We start from the raw sequence: 17284 nt of genomic DNA, 5'->3' as shown, positions 1-17284 counted from the left end.
AAATTAGGAGAAAATTCTCATAAGAGCAAACGAACTTCTCTAACAGATCTGCACCTGCATTTAGAGACCATCAACTTCTTTAGTACTGGGGTGCAGGACAAAGGGACCCACACAGAGGCATGAATTATAGTTGGAAGGATCCTTTGGGTTCATGTCTCATATTTTTTGAAAAAAGAAACTAGGGGCCAGGCACAGTGGCTCACATATGTAATCCCAACACTTTGGGAGGCTGAGACAGGAGGATTGCTTTAGGCCAGGAGTTCAAGACCAGCCTGGACAACATGGCAAAACCCCTTCTCTACTAAAAATGAAAAATAAAATAAAATAAAAATTAGTCCGGCATGGTGGTGTGAGCTTGTAATCCCAGCTACCTGGGATGCTGAGGTGGGACAATTACCTGGGCCCAGGAGGTCAAGGCTACAGTGGGCTGAGATTGCACCACTGCACTCCAGCCTGAGCAACCTGAGTGAGACCCAGTCTTGAAAAAAAAAAAAAAAAAGAGAAGTTCCTCTTATTGCTTTTTCTGCTCATGTTCCTTCTGGACAAAGGGAACAAGACACATGCTATTTATCTTCACTGTTGCTCACCAACCTTCATTCATCTCTGACTTTATGTCATATTTCCTTCAGTGATACTTTCAAATCGTTTTCATAATTATTTGATACCCAACTACTCCTGCGGCTACTCCCCTTCCAGCTGAGGGACTGTACTCCAGCTTTAACGAAGCTCAGATTATGAGACTTAAGCTTCCTCAACTTCTTTATTCTCCATGTTGAAACTTGCTTTTCACCTGTTTTCTCTTTCTGCCCTCCTCAGAAGACAAAGCGGTCTTTTTCCTCCCTAGATTAACTTCTCCACCCACAAGAACCTTTCAACACATTTCCTTTATACCCTTTCCTTTTGTGTATCTTCAGCCTTTTCTTCACTGGCTCCATGTCCAGGGAAAATACTCAGATCTCCTGTACCCTGAATTAAGTGAAACAAACAACTATCCCTGTACCCATTCAAGCATTTACCTTTGTAGCTCTCATTCCTCTGCCTCCCTGCCATGCTTGTATCGATGTTTCAGCAATCCACTCACTCCTTAAGTTTTTCAACCTAGCTTCTGTCACCACCTAAACTGCTAAGGTCTCCAGTGACTTCCTAGTTATATTTGGAATCCTGTTCCTGTGGCCACATTTCCTGATATTCCCTGAATCATCGGACTCTGCTGACTTACTATGGTTTCTTGAACCGTTCTATGACTGAGACTCTGAGGGCACAGACCATGTTGGTTTTTCTTTTGTATTTAACTGCTTCTTTACTGCCTCTTCTTTCTTCAGACACCCCAAAAAGACACTCCCCACATCAGTCTTCTTTTAATCCTTTCCTAATGGATTCCAACTGGGGAGTCCCTTCCTATTCTGAATGTGGATTTAGCTATTACTGTCATAAACCACAAATCTCTATCCTAGTCATGATGACACACAGATTATTTCCAACTTAATGTTGGATAGCTTCATTTGACTATATACCACAACACATTAAAATATGTATTTCTTTTTAATTTTTAAAAATTTTTTTGTTTATTTATTGAAAATGGGGTCTCCCTGTGTTATCCAGGCTGGATTGTGACTCACTGCAGCTTTGACTTCCCAGGCTCAAGTGATCATCTCTCCTCAGCCTCCTGAGTAGCTGGAACTACGGGCGCATGCCATCATGCCTGGCTAATTTTTGTATTTTTATTTTTAGAGACAAGGTTCCACTATCTTGATGGGACCAGGATGGTCTTGAACTCCTGGTCTCAAGCGATCCTCCCACTTTGGCCTCCCAAAGTTCTGGGATTACAGGCATGAGCCACTGCGCCTGGCCTTGGCTCCTGCTTTTACTCCCACATTGAATCAGTTGCAAGTCTATTGATTTTACCTCTAAAATGCCTCTAGCATCTCCATCTCCACTGCCTTAATCCAGACCCTCCCTGCCACTTTTCTGGGCCACTGTCAAAATCTCCTAAAGGTTTCTGTTCCTCAGATTATCATTCCGTTTATGTTAAAGACTAGGTTAATATCTCCTGAAGCACAGCTCTGATTCCATAGACCCCAATCTACTTTCTGAGTCAGCTTATTTTCCTTTCATGTACCCTAAGTTTCAGCCAACTGGGCCACTCACTACTGTCTCGACATGCCTGTGTGCCTTTATTTATACTGTGTCCTCTGCTAAGAAAAGGCCAGCTTCCATTTCCAAATATCCAGATTCCATCCCTCTTTCGGTGCTTGCCTCTGAAACACCACTTCTGTGAAGCTTTCCTTAGTACTTCCTCTCAACATTTACTAGTTCCTACTGACTTTTTTTTTCTTTTTGATCTTTTTTTCTATTGTGACTTCTGTCTCATTTTACTAGTTGTGGATGTCTTATCTATAAACTGAAAGCTCTTCAAGGGCTGAATCCTCATTAGCACCTAGTAGAGTACTTAGGGATTTAATTAATGTTTGCTGAAGTAGTAATCACCCATTTCATGAGATATTTAATTATTTGTTTTATGTGGTACCTAATAAATATACCTTCCATAGTATTTCAGGACTTTGTGACAAAATCTCCATTCACCTTTATACAGCGCTACAGTTGGAACAAGACAGCCTGGGCCTGACAACTTGCTCTGCCACTTAGCTGTGTGGCCAATTAATCTTCCATAACCTCAGTTTCCCTGTCAGTAAAATTAGGATAATAGGTACCTGCAGAGTAAGTGAAAAGTTCTTAAAACCCCTAGCATATGCTTGGCACGGACACCCTATTTTCCAGAGATGGGCCAACACAATATAACGTATCTCACATGCTCTTCTTAAAATGTGACAATGACACTTTTCCCACCAACTGGTGGGGTCTGTGTCCCATCCACTTCCCGTGAACGCAGGCAAACCTCTGTGACTCCCTCAACCAAGAGAATACAGTGATATTGTGTAGCTTCCGAGGTCATGTCATAAAAATATCACACATTTTCACCTTGTTCCCTTGGGAGGTTAGCTCTTAGAACACACCCACCATGCTGTGACACAGGTAAGATAACATGGAGAGGACATATATTGGTGTTCCGGCCAACAATCTCAGGTGGCACCCACAACAATCTCAGGTGGCTGTCAGATGGTTGACAGCCACCATCAACCCCAAGACATGTAAGGAAACTTTAGAGACAACTCCAGCCCCATCAAGCTGCAACTGCTTGAGAAACCCAAGGAAAAACTGTCTAGCTGACCCCAACCAACCCCCAAGCAAGAGATAATAAAATGATTATTGTCACTTTAAGCTGCTAAATTCTAGAGTGATCAGTATATAGCAATAGCTAAATGAAAGAAATGGTGCTCAATATTTGTAGTTGTTAATATAATGCCACTTTAAATTTCAGTCAGTCTCGTCTCAAGGCTTACTTTTCCGGAATGATGAGTCCTAAACTTACCCTGACCTCACATGGCAGGCACCACTCATATTCTTTCATTTAACATCGTGAGTGCTGGGCCGGGTGCAGTGGCTCAAGCCTGTAATCCCAGCACTTTGGGAGGCCGAGGCAGGTGGATCACGAGGTCGAGATCGAGACCATCCTGGTCAACATGGTGAAACCCCATCTCTACTAAAAATACAAAAAATTAGCTGGGCATGGTGGCGCATGCCTGTAATCCCAGCTACTCAGGAGGCTGAGGCAGGAGAATTGCCTGAACCCAGGAGGTGGAGCTTGCGGTGAGCCGACATCACGCCATTGCACTCCAGCCTGCATAATGAGCGAAACTCCGTCTCAAAAAAAAAAAAAAAAAAACCATCATGAGTGCTTACTCTGTGTCAGGATCTAGGCTAGATCCATGCAAGACAGGACAATGAACAAAAAAAAAATCCTGTTTTTGTGGAGCTTTTATTCTAGTCTAATAGACAAATATATCTACAATATAAAATAAGAATTATTATTTTTTTGAGACAGGGTCTGGCTCTGTCTGCCAGGCTGGAGTGCAGTAACCTTGGCTCACTGCAACCTCAACCTCCTAGCCTCAAAGCGTCCTCCCACCTCGCCCTCCCGAGTAACTGGGACTAAGGCACATATCACCATGCCCGGACAATTTTTGTATATATTTTTGGTAAAGACAGGGTTTTGCCATGTTGCCCAGGCCAGTCTTGAACTCTTAGCCTCAAGCAATCCTCCCACTGTGGCTTCCCAAAGTGCTGGGATTACTAGTGTGAGACACTATGCCTGGCTCTGAGAATTATTAACTTATAACAAATTGCACAATAATTTACATACATGTTGGGTAGTAATAAAGGGCTCTCATGCTTATTTATCATTTGTTCTTTTCCAGAAACTAAAGGACTCCAGTTATTTAACTTCTAGATTTACCTTTTAAATTTAGAGTAATAATATAATACTCCAGTTTGTATTTCCAGTTCCTAAATGCAGTGTCTTGTATTGTTAAAATGCCTTGTAGCTGGGCATGGAGGCTCATACCTTATTATCCCAGCACTTTGGAAGGAGTTCGAGACCAGCCTGGGCAATATAGTGAGACTTCATCTCTACAAAATATTTTATTAAATTAGCTGAGTGTGTGTGGTAGCACACACATGTAGTCTCAGCTACTTGGGAGGCTCAGGTGGGAGGACCATCACCTGAGCCCTGGAGGTGGAGGCTGCAATGAGCCAAGATCATACCATTTCACTCCAACCTGGGCAACAGAGCAAGACCCTGTCTCAAAAAAGAAGAAGGAGGAGAAAAAAAAAAGCTTGTGCCTTTCTTCTGATGGCGTATATAGACTAGTAAATAGTAAACTCTTTCTATAACCTTTCCTGATTACTTGGTTCTTCCCAATATGGATGACTATCATGCTAAAACATTGCTTACATTATGTGAATCAATGGGGGGAAATGAAATTTGCAAAAATAGAAGCTACAGCAATTTGTATTTTTATTATTTTTGAGCAAGGTTTTGCTCTGTTGTCCAGGTTGTAGTGAAGTGGTGTGATCACAGCTCACTGCAAGCTCGACCTCCCAGCCTCAAGCAGTCCTCCCACCTCAGCTTCCTGAGAAGTTAGGACTGCAGGCACACATGACCACATCCTGCTAATTTTTTGTTATTTATGTAGACAGGGTCTCAGTATGTTGCCCAGGCTGGTCTCAAACTCCTGGGCTCAAGCAATCATCCTACCTTGGCCTCCCAAAATGCTTTAATTACAGGTGTGAGCCCAGCCTATTGTTATGACAAAAGTTACAGGCTGGGCAAGGTGACTCACTCTGGTAATCCCAGCACTTTGGGAGGCTGAGGCAGGTGGATCACGAGGTCAGGAGTTCATGACCACACTGATCAAGATGGTGAAATCCCATTTCTACTAAAAATACAAAAATTAGCCGGGCATGGTTGCAGGTGTCCGTAATCCCAGATACTTGGGAGGCTAAAGCAGGAGAATCACTTGAACCTGGGCAGCAGAGGTGCAGTGAGCCGAGATCATGCCACTGCAGTCCAGCCAGGGTGACAGAGTGAGACTCCATCTCAAAAAAAAAAAAAAAGTTGGTCAGGCATGGTGGCTCACACCTGTAATCCAAGCACTTTGGAGGCCAAGGCGGGCGGATCACCTGAGGTCGGGCGTTCAAGACCAGCCTGACCAACACGGGGAAACCCCGTCTTTAAAAAAAAAAAAGAATAAAAATAAAATAAAAAAGTTATAGGCTGGGTTTGGTGGCTCACGCCTGTAATCTAAGCACTTTGGAGGCCAAGGCGGGCGGATCACCTGAGGTCGGGAGTTCAAGACCAGCCTGACCAACATGGTGAAACCCCGTCTTTAAAAAAAAGAATAAAAAAAAAGTTATAGGCTGGGTTTGGTGGCTCACACCTGTAATCCCAGCACTTTGGGAGGCAGAGGCAGGCAGATCACTTGAGGTAAGGAGTTTGAGACCAGCCTGGCAAACATGGTGAAAGCCCATCTCTATTAAAAATATAAGAATTAGCCAAGTGTGGTGGCACGTGCCTGTAATCCCAGCTGTTATGAAGGCAGGAAAACTGTTTGAACCTGGAAGGCAGAGGTTACAGTAAGCTGAGATCGTACAACTACACTCCAGCTTGTGAGACCCTTTCTCAAAAAAAAAAAAAATTATAGCAACTCATGGTTTAAAAAAAAAAAGGTGCTGGATTGTTTATCTGTTTATCTCTGTTAAACTTGGTTCCCCGTAAGTCCTGCTCAGTTCAGGCCCTTGCACTGTCTGCTGCAGATATGCATATCCCTTACTGAGTTATTAAGTAAATCTCTCTCATATGTCAGATGACTAATAAGAGAGACCAGGCCAGACACAATGGCACAAACCTATAATCCCAGCACTTTGGGAGGCCGAGGCTCATGGATCACTTGAGCCCAGGAGTTCGAGACCAGCCTGGGTAACATGACAAAACTCCATCTCTACAAAAAATACAAAAATTAGGCCGGGCGCCGTGGCTCACACCTGTAATCCCAATACTTTAGGAGGCCAAGGCAGGCAGATCACGAGGTCAGGAATTTGAGACCAGCCTGGCCAATGTGGTGAAACCCTTTCTCTACTAAAAATACAAAAATTAGCCAGGTGTGGTGGCATGCACCTATAGTCCCAGCTACTCAGGAGGCTAAGGCAGAAGAATCACTTGAACCCGGAAGCGGAGGTTGTGGTCAGCTGAGATTGTGCCACTGAATTCCAGCTTGGACAACAGAGCGAGACTCCGTCTCAAAAATAAAATACAAAAATTAGCTGGGCATGGTGGTTCATGTCTGTAGTCCCAGATACTCGGAACGCTGAGGTTCCGAGAATTGCTTAGGCCTGGAAGGTGGAGGTTGCAGGGAGTGGAAATCGTGCTGCTGCACTCTAGCCTGGGTGACAAAGTGAGACCCTGCCTTAATAATAATAACAGAGACCACAAATATTATCGAAGTTCAAAGAGATAAAGAGATAACTACAGGTTAATATGGAAAAGGCTTCATGAAAAAGAGAGATTTACTTAATAACTCAGTAAGGGATATGCGTATCTATAGCAGGCAATGCAAGGGCCTGAACTGAGCAAGATTTAGGGGGACCACAGTTTAACAGAGATAAACAATCTCTGTTATCTCAGTCAGTCACCCTCCACTCCACATCTTTCATTCATTAGCTGTGTTACATAGGGACCTCTGATCCTTATGAAGGGGAGGATCTCAGACTTCTGGTCTTGAAATGTTGTGATCCAAAGAGAAGAAGAAAAGAGAAAGTCACCAGTGAGTAAGGGAAGCAATAGAGAAAAGGTACAAAGTGGACAGCACGAGCTGGATATTCTCCTAGACCACAAAGCAGACCCAATGGTGACTCTGTGTTGAGGAAATACTCATTCAATCAACATGTTTATTGAGTGCCTATTATGTACCAGGCACTGTTTTAAGTGCTGGGAACACAGTATTCAAAATAGAAATCCCGTCTTTCAAAGCCCCAGCATCCTAGAGGAGAAAGAAGTGACTTAAAAAATTAATAACAAACTGTGTTGTATGTCAGATGATGAACAGTGCTATAGAGTAAAATGAGGCAGGAAGAGCCACAGGCACTTTCAGGAAGCTGCTATTCTAAATTAGGTGGTCAGGGAAGGCTCAGTAAGAATGTGAAATCCGAGCAGAGCAAACACCTGAAGAAGGTGAGGAGCTGATGGAAGCAGAAGTCGAAAGCAAAGAGCGGCATGTAGGTGGGGAAGCAGGCGTATAAGAGACTAGGTCGGAAAAGTGAGGAAAAGGAGGTAAATCTTCTAGAGAGAACTCCAGGTCTTAGAGTCTGCAGATTTAGATTTCAATTAGAGAATCATTATCTTAACATTGGAGAGAACTTTACAGTTCATTCAGTACAAAAGTCCATTAGATTATTATTATTATTATTATTATTGGGTTTTGTTTTGTTTTTTGAGATAGTCTCACTCTGTCGCCCAGGCTGGAGTGCAGTGTGTGATCTCAGCTCACTGCAACCTCCGCCTCTCACGTTCCTCTCCTGCCTCAGCTTTCTGAGTAGCTGGGATTATAGGCATGTGCCACCACACCAGGCTAATTTTTTGTATTTCTGGTAGGGACAGGGTCTTTCTTTTTTTTTTTTTAAAGACGGGGTTTCACCATGTTGGTCAGGCTGGTCTTGAACTCCCGACCTCAGGTGATCCGCCCACCTTGGCCTCCAAAGTGCTTGGATTACAGGCGTGAGCCACTATGCCCGGCCGAGACAGGGTCTTGCCATGTTGGCCAGGTTGGTCTCAAACTCCCAGCCTCAAGTGATCTGCCTCCCTTGGCCTCCCAAAATTCTAGAATGACAGGTATCAGCCACTGCGCCCGGCCATATTATTATTTTTAATACACACAGGGTCTTGCTCTGTCACCCAGACTGGAATGAGTGGCACCATCACAGCTCACTATAACCTCAAACTGCTGGGCTCAATCCTCCCATCCCAGTCTCCCAAGCAGCTAGGACTTGGGAGGTGGTACAGGACCACCTAGGACTAGCTAGGTGGTGCAGCTAGGCACACACCATCATGTTTGGCTAATTTTCTTATTTTTTTTGTAGAGGATATTGGTCTCGCTATGTTGCCCAGGGTAGTTTTGAACTCTTAGACTCAAGCGATCATCCTGCCTCAGCCTCCCAAAGCAGAATTACACACATGAGCCACCACATCCAGTCCCCATTAGATTACTAAGCCCATATTACTCCTCCCAGGTGACCATCTTGTCTCGGCCTGAACAATCTGGTGGATGTATCTATCTCCATGTACCAAGACAATCTGTCCATCCATGGATAGCCCTGCCTTAGGCTTTAACTTGGGCAGAAATATGTTTGCTAATAATATCTACTCTGGTCTTTTTAGGGGTACTTTGTATGTGATGTATTTCAGACATTTGAAGATACCCAGGTCTCTAAGATTCCTCTCCTCTTCAGGTTAAAGTTAGCTGATTATTTTAACTTTTTTTTTTTTTTTTTTTTTTTGAGACAGAGTCTTGCTCTGTCACCTAGCCTGGAGTACAGTAGCACTGTCACAACTCACTACAGCCTTGAACTCTCAAGATCAAATGGTCCTCCCACCTCAGCCTCCCAAGTAGCTGGGACTACGGGCACATGCCACCATGCCCAGCTATTAATAATTTTTAAATTTTTTTTGCAGAGATAGGTTTCCACTATGTTGCCCAGGCTGGTCTCAAACTCCTTAGCCCAATGGATCCGCCTGCCCTGGCCTCGCAGAGTGCTGAGATTACAGGCATGAGCTACCACGCCAGGCCTATTTTAAGTGACATGGTCTCATGCCTATAACAGTAAGGGAGTCTCAGCTGCAAGCCACCAAAACTGACTTGGACAACTTAAGTTATGAAAGACAGGAATGTATTGAAAGGGTATGTAGTAGGGCATAGAAATAAGGATAAACTGGCCAGGCGCGGTGGCTCAAGCCTGTAATCCCAGCACTTTGGGAGGCCGAGGCAGGTGGATCACGAGGCCAAGAGATCGAGACCATCCAGGTCAACATTGTGAAACCCTGTCTCTACTAAAAATACAAAAAAGTAGCTGGGCATGGTGGTGCGTGCCTGTAATCCCAGCTACTCAGAAGGCTGAGGCAGGAGAATTGCCTGAACCCAGGAGGCGGAGGTTGCAGTGAGCCGAGATCGCGCCATTGCACTCCAGTCTGGGTAACAAGAGCGAAACTCCGTCTCAAAAAAAAAAAAAAAAAAGAAAAGAAAAAAAGAAATGAGGATAAGCTGAAGAATCAGATGGTAGAAAACAGCAGCTCTAGTATCCAGATATTAGGAATTAGCTGTGGTTGTGATGAAGGAGCTGCAACTGTTTATTGAATTTTATTGTTATTGTATCATTCAACCAAAGCTTCCAATTAAAGGAGGAAAGCATCTATTTGCCTAACATCTGTTGGCCTGACCTGAGCCATGTGTGCCTACCACCTAGTTGGTCAGAGATGAACTGTTCTCCAAAGCAAAGCTGAGCTGTTATTCCCAGAAGAACCTGGACTGGATGCTGGACAAGCCAAAATAACCTACGTCTACTAAATTATCTCAAAATATGATGCTTCAAATTCCACATAATCAAGATATGGAGGAGCAAAACCAGGGTACTTTCTCTACACATGCTGTATGCCTGGGAAAGTGACCACATTTGTGCCTGTTTCCTGTCAGACAGTCATGGTCACAAACATATTTGGTAGTTCCTATGATAATCAAAGAAAATGTGTGCAAAATGCTTTATAAACTCGAAGCTAACTGCAGTACTTAATACAGTAAATGCTTGTCACAGCCATTTTATATAGATTATATTTAATCTTCAAAACTACTCTATTTATTGATATGCTAAAAAAAACAAAAAAATATGAAGGTGGAGATTATGAGCAAAAACTCTAGAGTCAGACTAAGTTCAAATCCTGACTCTACCCTGCCTTATGCAACCTTCAGCAAGTTACTGTTTCTGTGACTGGTGCCTCACCTGTATATGGACATAATACTAACCATCCATAGGGCTGATGTGAGGACTGTGAGTTAACACAGGTAAAATTCTTAGAACTGTGAGGGGTATATATAGCAAATGCATAATACGTATTAGCTATTACTATGAGTAGCACTAATTATTCCATTTTTGCAGGTGAGAGAAATGAGGCATCAGACAGATAACTTATAAGTTCTCAAAGTTTAAAGTGGTAAAGCCAGGCCGGGTGCAGTGGCATGTGCCTGTAATCGCAGCAGCTCATGAGAGCAAGGCAGGGGGATCTCTCAAGTCCAGCAGTTGGAGGTGTCAGTGAGCTATGATCATGCCGATGCACTCCAACCTGGGCAACACGGCAAGACCCTGTCAATCAAGCAAGCAGTACAGCCAGAAGTTGAACTTCATTGTTGGTGCTCCTGACTACCATACTGTTTTCAAAAGTTAAAAAAAAAAAGTGGTATTTGGACTTTAACCCTATCCCCAAGTAACACAATTAAGGATATTTACAAATGAACTCAAACACAGGAGAGGAAAAAAGGAAATGATCTGGTTTTTTTTTTTTTTTTTTTTTTTTAGTTTTCTGAGACAGGGTCTCCCTTTATCACCCAGGGTGGGATGTGTGGTGTGATCATGGCTCACTACAGCCTCAATATCCTGAGCTCAAGTGATCCTCTTGCCTCAGCCTCCAGAGTAGCTGGGACCACAAGTACATGCCACCACATGTGGTTAATTTTTATTAATTTTTTTGTAGAGGCAGGGTCTCACCATGTTGCCCAGGCTGGTCTTGACCTTCTGGGCTCCAGTAAGAAGCCTTCCACCCCAGCCTCCCAAAGCTCTAGGATTACAGGCATAAGCCACCATGCCCAGCTTGTTTCATGTCTTTAGAATGTTAGCTTGCAGGATAACTAGATATCTAGAGAAGGCTGGGAAAAGTCACATCATTATGTTGTAGTGGAAAACAAAATTATCTTTGTCTTAATTTGAAATTATACCTTTCGAAGAATAAGATTTTTAAAAACTGAATTGATGCTGTCAATCTCATTTCTTTCTCTTTTTGAGATCGAGATCGCTCTTGTCACCCAGGCTGGAGTGCAATGGCACAGTCACGGCTCACAGCAACCTCTGCCTCACAGACGGGTTCAAGCGATTCTCCTGCCTCAGCTTCCTGCTGCAGCCTCCTGAGTAGCTGGAATTACAGGTGCCTGCCACCATACCTGGCTAATTTTTTTATTTTTAGCAGAGACAGGATTTTACCATGTTGCTCAGGCTAGTCTCAAACTCCTGACCTTAGGTGATCCACCCACCTTGGCCTCCCAAAGTGCTGGGATTACAGGCATCAGCCACCACTCTTGGCCTGTCAATGTCATTTCTGATGTCAATCTCACTTCTGACTTGATGGAAAACAAATACAAAACATGTATCACACTTAGAAAAGCAGAAATATGTTTATAACTGCAGAAGAGGCATATGTTAGAAGAGAGAGTTAACAGTTCACTGAACCTACTGAAAATAGGTGAATGTATCTCTCCTCATTTATAAATGGTGAGCATACATTAGTAAGCCTAAATTTTAAAAAGGGGAGGTGATTATGTATGTAGCATTCAAACAACGGTGCTGTCCAAATCAGTTCATAAGCCACACTGAAAACTTTCTCAATGAGAAAGACTTGAACACAGTTGTTGATAAGGTAGTACAGCCTATTATTTCAGTCATATGCTACTAGTGATAGTACTAGTACCATGTTTTTGAGACACAGTCTTATTCTCTTCCTCAGGCTAGAGTAGGTGGAAACATGGCTCACTGCAGCTTCAACCTCCTGAGCCCAAGCAATCCTCCTGCCTCAGCCTTCCGAGTAGCTGGGACCACAGGCACACATCACCATGACTGGTCATTTTACTTTTTGGTAGAGATAGGGTCTTGCCATGTTACCCAGGCTGGTCTTGAACTCCTGGGCTCAAATGATCCTCCCTCCTTGGCCTCCCAAAGTCCTGGGATTACAGACGTGAGCCACATGCTGGGCCTCATTCAACAGATACTTACTGCTCACCTACCACTGTTCTGGGAGATGGGGGTGAGGTGGTGAACAACACAAAGCCCTGCTTTTTTTTTTTGAGACGGAGTTTCGCTCTTGTTACCCAGGCTGAAGTGCAATGGTGCGATCTCAGCTCACCGCAACCTCCGCCTCCTGGGTTCAGGCAATTCTCCTGCCTCAGCCTCCTGAGTAGCTGGGACTATAGGCGCGCACCACCATGCCCAGCTAATTTTTGTATTTTTAGTAGAGATGGTGTTTCACCTTGTTGACCAGAATGGTCTCGATCTCTTGACCTCGTGATCCACCCACCTTGGTCTCCCAAAGTGCTGGGATTACAGGCGTGAGCCACTGCGCCCAGCCACAAAGCCCTACTTTCATAGAGCTTACACTGCAGGGAAGCATTACAAAGAAGAAACCGCGGCTCAGTCACCGGGTCTGTCAGACTCTAAAGCCTATACCGTATCTTTGAACCATGTCATCTCTCAGTGGATAGAGCTTTGCCCTAAAAGTATATGCCTGAACATGCACTCTTGACACTACAGTCCAGAACAATTTAAGCTTTCTCTGTGTTGTCAGTCTAGTGACATCTTCTCAAGCGTTCCTCCCCCAACTCTCTAACTATAAAAACTGCCCTATCAGCAGTTTATACTGACATGTATAAACTACCCTCTCTCTCTCATTAATCCCTAAACCACCTGAGGGCAAGAACTGTGTCTTAGCCATCTTTGTAAGTCTGGAAGATGATATACACAGTAGATATTCAGTAAATCGTTGAGAGGAATTCATGAGTAGTTTCAACAGAGTTGAGGATAGAAGCCAGTGAGTAAATGGAGGAGAAGCATGTAGAGTCTGCTTCTTAAGGATAAGTCTAGAAAGGAAAAGTAGGATAAATGTAGTAATTTGAAGGAAAATTATGATCACAGGGAAGTTTCATATTTTTTTTTATGAATGAGAAAGACTTGAACACAGGTGTTGACTAGGTAGTACAGCAGAGTCAGAGCAGAATTTAGAGTCTGTTAGACTCTATTCAAGAAACGGTTTCAATGATTATCACTATAGGTAGGAGCCTGGACATTGGTGTTCTGACCCCTCCTACGTATCTTGCGCTCTAGTCTAGATTCTCTAAATCTGCGTGTGTGATGGCAAAGAAACAGGATCTTTTTTCCTTTTGTAACACCCATTGTGCTATTCCCATTTCCTTTTGAGTCTGGATGAGCTTATGAATGGCTGCTGTGGAAAATTACTGACGTCACCAGCTTAATAAAGACTATCTGGAGGAGAGTAAGCAGATGAAACAGATGTTAAATTATCAAATGTACAAGATTTTGGGTTTCTGCCAAAACCTTCATTGAGAACTAAGAAGAGAAAAACTGAAAACACACAGAACTTTTTTTTAAGCTTCTGAACCAGCAAGGCATTCTCACATTCACTCCAGGCACAGAAACATGGCAGTAAAATGAAAGAGATGATTATCTCCTCAGTTCCCGTCTCAATATCTCACCCTAATGTGGGGTTCATTTCTGTGATGTTCTACCCCAGTTCACTTTTCTATTAACCTGACACTTCCCAGATTCAGGACGTATGCATTTTTATATTGAAACAATTATTTGTCCACAGTCTTCTGATGTTCTGGTCATGAGTTATGTTCAACTATTACCCATGATCAACACCTCACCCTCTCCCCTCCCTCCCAGGCCACACACCTCCACACTTAAAAAGGGACAGGGAGAAGAACTAAAACTCAGGCCAATGTGATAATTAGGGATGAAAACGCCACATTCACTTAGAATTAACAAAAGCCAAGAATTAACAAAAGCCAGGAAAGATATCGATCTACAGAATTACAAATTAATCGGGCCGGACACGGTGGCTCAGGCCTGTAATCCCAGCACTTTGGGAGGCCGAGGCAGGTGGATCACCTGTAGTCAGGTGTTGAGACCAATCTGGCCAACATAGCAAAAACCCATCTCTACTAAAAATACAAAAATTAGCTGGGTATGGTGGCAGGCGCCTGTAATTCCAGCTACTGGGGAGGCTGAGGCGGGAGAATCACTTGAACCCGGGAGGCAAAGGTTGCAGTGAGCTGAGGCGAGATCAGGGCATTACACTCCAGCCTAGGTGACAAGAGCGAAACTGTCAATAAATAAATAAATACAAATTAATCACCAAGAACAGAAATAGTGTAAAGCAAATATGTAATTCAACTGTTTGGAGTGCAGAGAGAATTGGAACTAAAAGAGATGAGCAGAAAAAGTGGGAAATTTATGCGCCTACAAACCTAATCACAAACCTTTCAGTGTGGAATATTCCAAGACATCTCCATGCCACCACAAAACACACAGAAAGGAGCCATCAACCCGCCACAAACGTACAGCGCGAGACTGGAAGATACCCTAGTCACCCAGTCACTGAAAACAACCTTTCAAACATCTTTTTCTCTCCAAATAAAAAAGAGCCTAGATCAGTAAACTAAGTATGAGGATAATTTCCAAAATTCCAGTCCTATGCACACCGGGTGATTCAGGCTAACGCATGCCTCAGTTTCCCCGGTGCTAAGATGCAGACACACCGCTGTTCCGAGTCTCAGCCTGATTGGAGCTCGGGTTCTGCACCTGGATCTGAATCCTCAAGGGAAAGCCGCAAGTTAACCTGAGGAGGAGTCAGCAGCTGTCCCGGTGCCCGAGCCAGCCGGACTTTTTCTAACCCCCCCCCCGCATCAGGCGCAGTTTCAAGAAAACCGCTCCCGACTGCCAGCGCGGTGGATTCCGGCTCACGCCCCGGACCCCTGAGATGGCCTCAGCCGTCTAGGGGCAGCCGGCCCGGGGGACGCAGCCGACCTCCACGACCCGCAGCGCCCCCGGGCCCCCATTCCACCCGCGGCGCAAGCGAGGTCGGCCCGCCGGCTCTCCGGCCCGAAGCGGTGCTTCTCTCTCGCGGGCGCCTTCGGCCGGTGAATCCCTCGGTCGGACAGTCAGACCACAGCTGCCCCGCAGCCCCCGCCTAAGGGGAACTGTCCCCGCCGACTCCCGCCCTGCACTCACCTGCCCCGCGGGCCACCTCAGCGCCAATCCGGGTTGGGTTAGCAGCTTCCAGGCTCACACCGTCAGGGCTCAACGGCGCCTACGCGCACGCGCAGCGCGGCGGGGCACGGGCGACCGCGAGGCACGCTGGGGGCTGTAGTTGTTCCCGCCCACTTGGCGGGACGCGGCCAGGAGCTCTGCGCCCCATTCCCAAGGCTGGCAGGCATAGCGGTTTTCCTCTCGTCTGCACCGCAGCCTGAGCAGCTTAGGACAGTAGGGTGTGGACCAGCAGTCAAGGTGGGAGATAGACGCTGCAAATCACTTGCTCATTTTCTAATATTTTTTACCTAGGCCAGGCACGGGGACTGATGCCTGTAATCCCAACACTTTGAGAGGCCTAGGCGGGCGGATCGCTTGAGCCCGGGAGTTTGAGACCCATCTGTACTAAATATACAAGAATTAACTGGGCATGGTGGTGCGCAGCTATTCGAGAGGCTGAGGTGGGAGAATTGTCTGAGCCTAGGAGGTAGAAGTTGCAGTCGGCCCAGATTGCGACACTGCACTTAAGCCTGGGCCAGACAGGAGGCGGAGGTTGCGGTGAGCCCAGATCGCGCCATTGCACTCCAGCCTATGTAACAAGAGCAAAACTCCGTCTCAAAAAAAAAAAGCCTTGGCCAGAGTGAGAACTCCCTCTTAAAAAAAAAAAAAAAGAGAGAGAGAGAGACCAAGACACAAAACTATTTACAAAGCTGTTTATTTAAATAAAAATTGTTAAAAACTTGAACTCATTATCCATTCTCTGGTTCAAGAGAAGCTGAGGTGGCCTCGGCCGTCTAGGGGCAGTCGGCCCGGGGGATTCAGCAGACGCAGAAGCAGAGTTCACTTGAACCAGAGAATGAAGATTGAGGTCAAGGCGTACTCTCCTCTGTGGCAGGCGAACCTAACAGCAGCATTCTCAAGTCAGTTTGCTCCCTCACTGACCACACGGAATGGAAAGGTTGGGAGTCCTCCTGCGCTCAGGAAGGAAAACGAATTTTTTTTTTTGAGACTGAGTCTCTCGCTCTGTCACCCAGGCTGGAGTATAGTGGCGCGATCTCGGCTCACTGCAACCTCTGCCTCCTGGGTTCAAGCTATTCTCCTGCCTCAGCCTCCCTAGTAGCTGGGACTACAGGCACGTGCCACCATGCCCAGCGGGAAAACAAAATTTTCTGAGTACCTTCTGTGTCAGATCCTATGCTGTGCAATTCCTGTCTCAAGTCTAACGTCTCACCCTCACGTCCACTCAGGGTTCATATTTCACCATTCAAGGCTCCTAACCCTTGTGCTTCCACTAAAGCTATGTTTACAAATATCAGGCTCTCCTCTCCTGGGTTTTTTTGTTTTTGTTTTTTAGGGAGTCTAGCTCTGTCACCCAGGCTGGAGTGCAATGGCATGATGTGGGCTCACTGCAACCTCTGCCTCTCTGGTTCAAGCAATTCTCCTGCCTCAGCCTCCTGAGTAGCTGGGATTACAGGCACCCGCCACCACACCCAGCTAATTTTGGTATTTTTAGTAGAGATGGGGTTTCACTGTGTTGGCCAAGCTGGTCTTAACTCCTGACCTCATGATCTGCTCACCTCGGCCTCCAAAAGTGCTGGGATTACAAATGTGAGCCACTGCGCCTGGCCCTCTCCTGGTTCTTCAATGAAACTGGGCATCAGCCAGGGAGAGGGCACTAAGTGCCCGGGTGTCTGACTGCAGCTGAACAGACATTTCAACAGTTGTCCCATGTTCTGCCCAGAATCTGCCATCT

General features: G+C 45.2%; 1 protein-coding gene across 9 annotated transcripts in view; it reads right to left on the bottom strand.

Moving 5' to 3' along the window:
* SGSM3 (small G protein signaling modulator 3) overlaps positions 1-15606 on the bottom strand; it is a 37137-nt gene extending 21531 nt beyond the window's left edge. For all 9 annotated transcript variants that reach the window (XM_035300231.3, XM_078334634.1, XM_078334640.1 and 6 more), the window contains exon 1: positions 15514-15606. The gene's annotated coding sequence lies outside the window, so the exon portion shown is untranslated. The remainder of the gene's footprint in view (positions 1-15513) is intronic.
* Between the last annotated feature and the right edge of the window lie 1678 nt (positions 15607-17284).

The sequence above is a fragment of the Callithrix jacchus genome, chromosome 1, assembly GCF_049354715.1.
Source record: "Callithrix jacchus isolate 240 chromosome 1, calJac240_pri, whole genome shotgun sequence".
Taxonomy (NCBI): Eukaryota; Metazoa; Chordata; class Mammalia; order Primates; family Cebidae; genus Callithrix; species Callithrix jacchus.
Note: the sequence above shows the minus strand (reverse complement) of the source record. Positions and strands in the feature narration are given on the sequence as shown.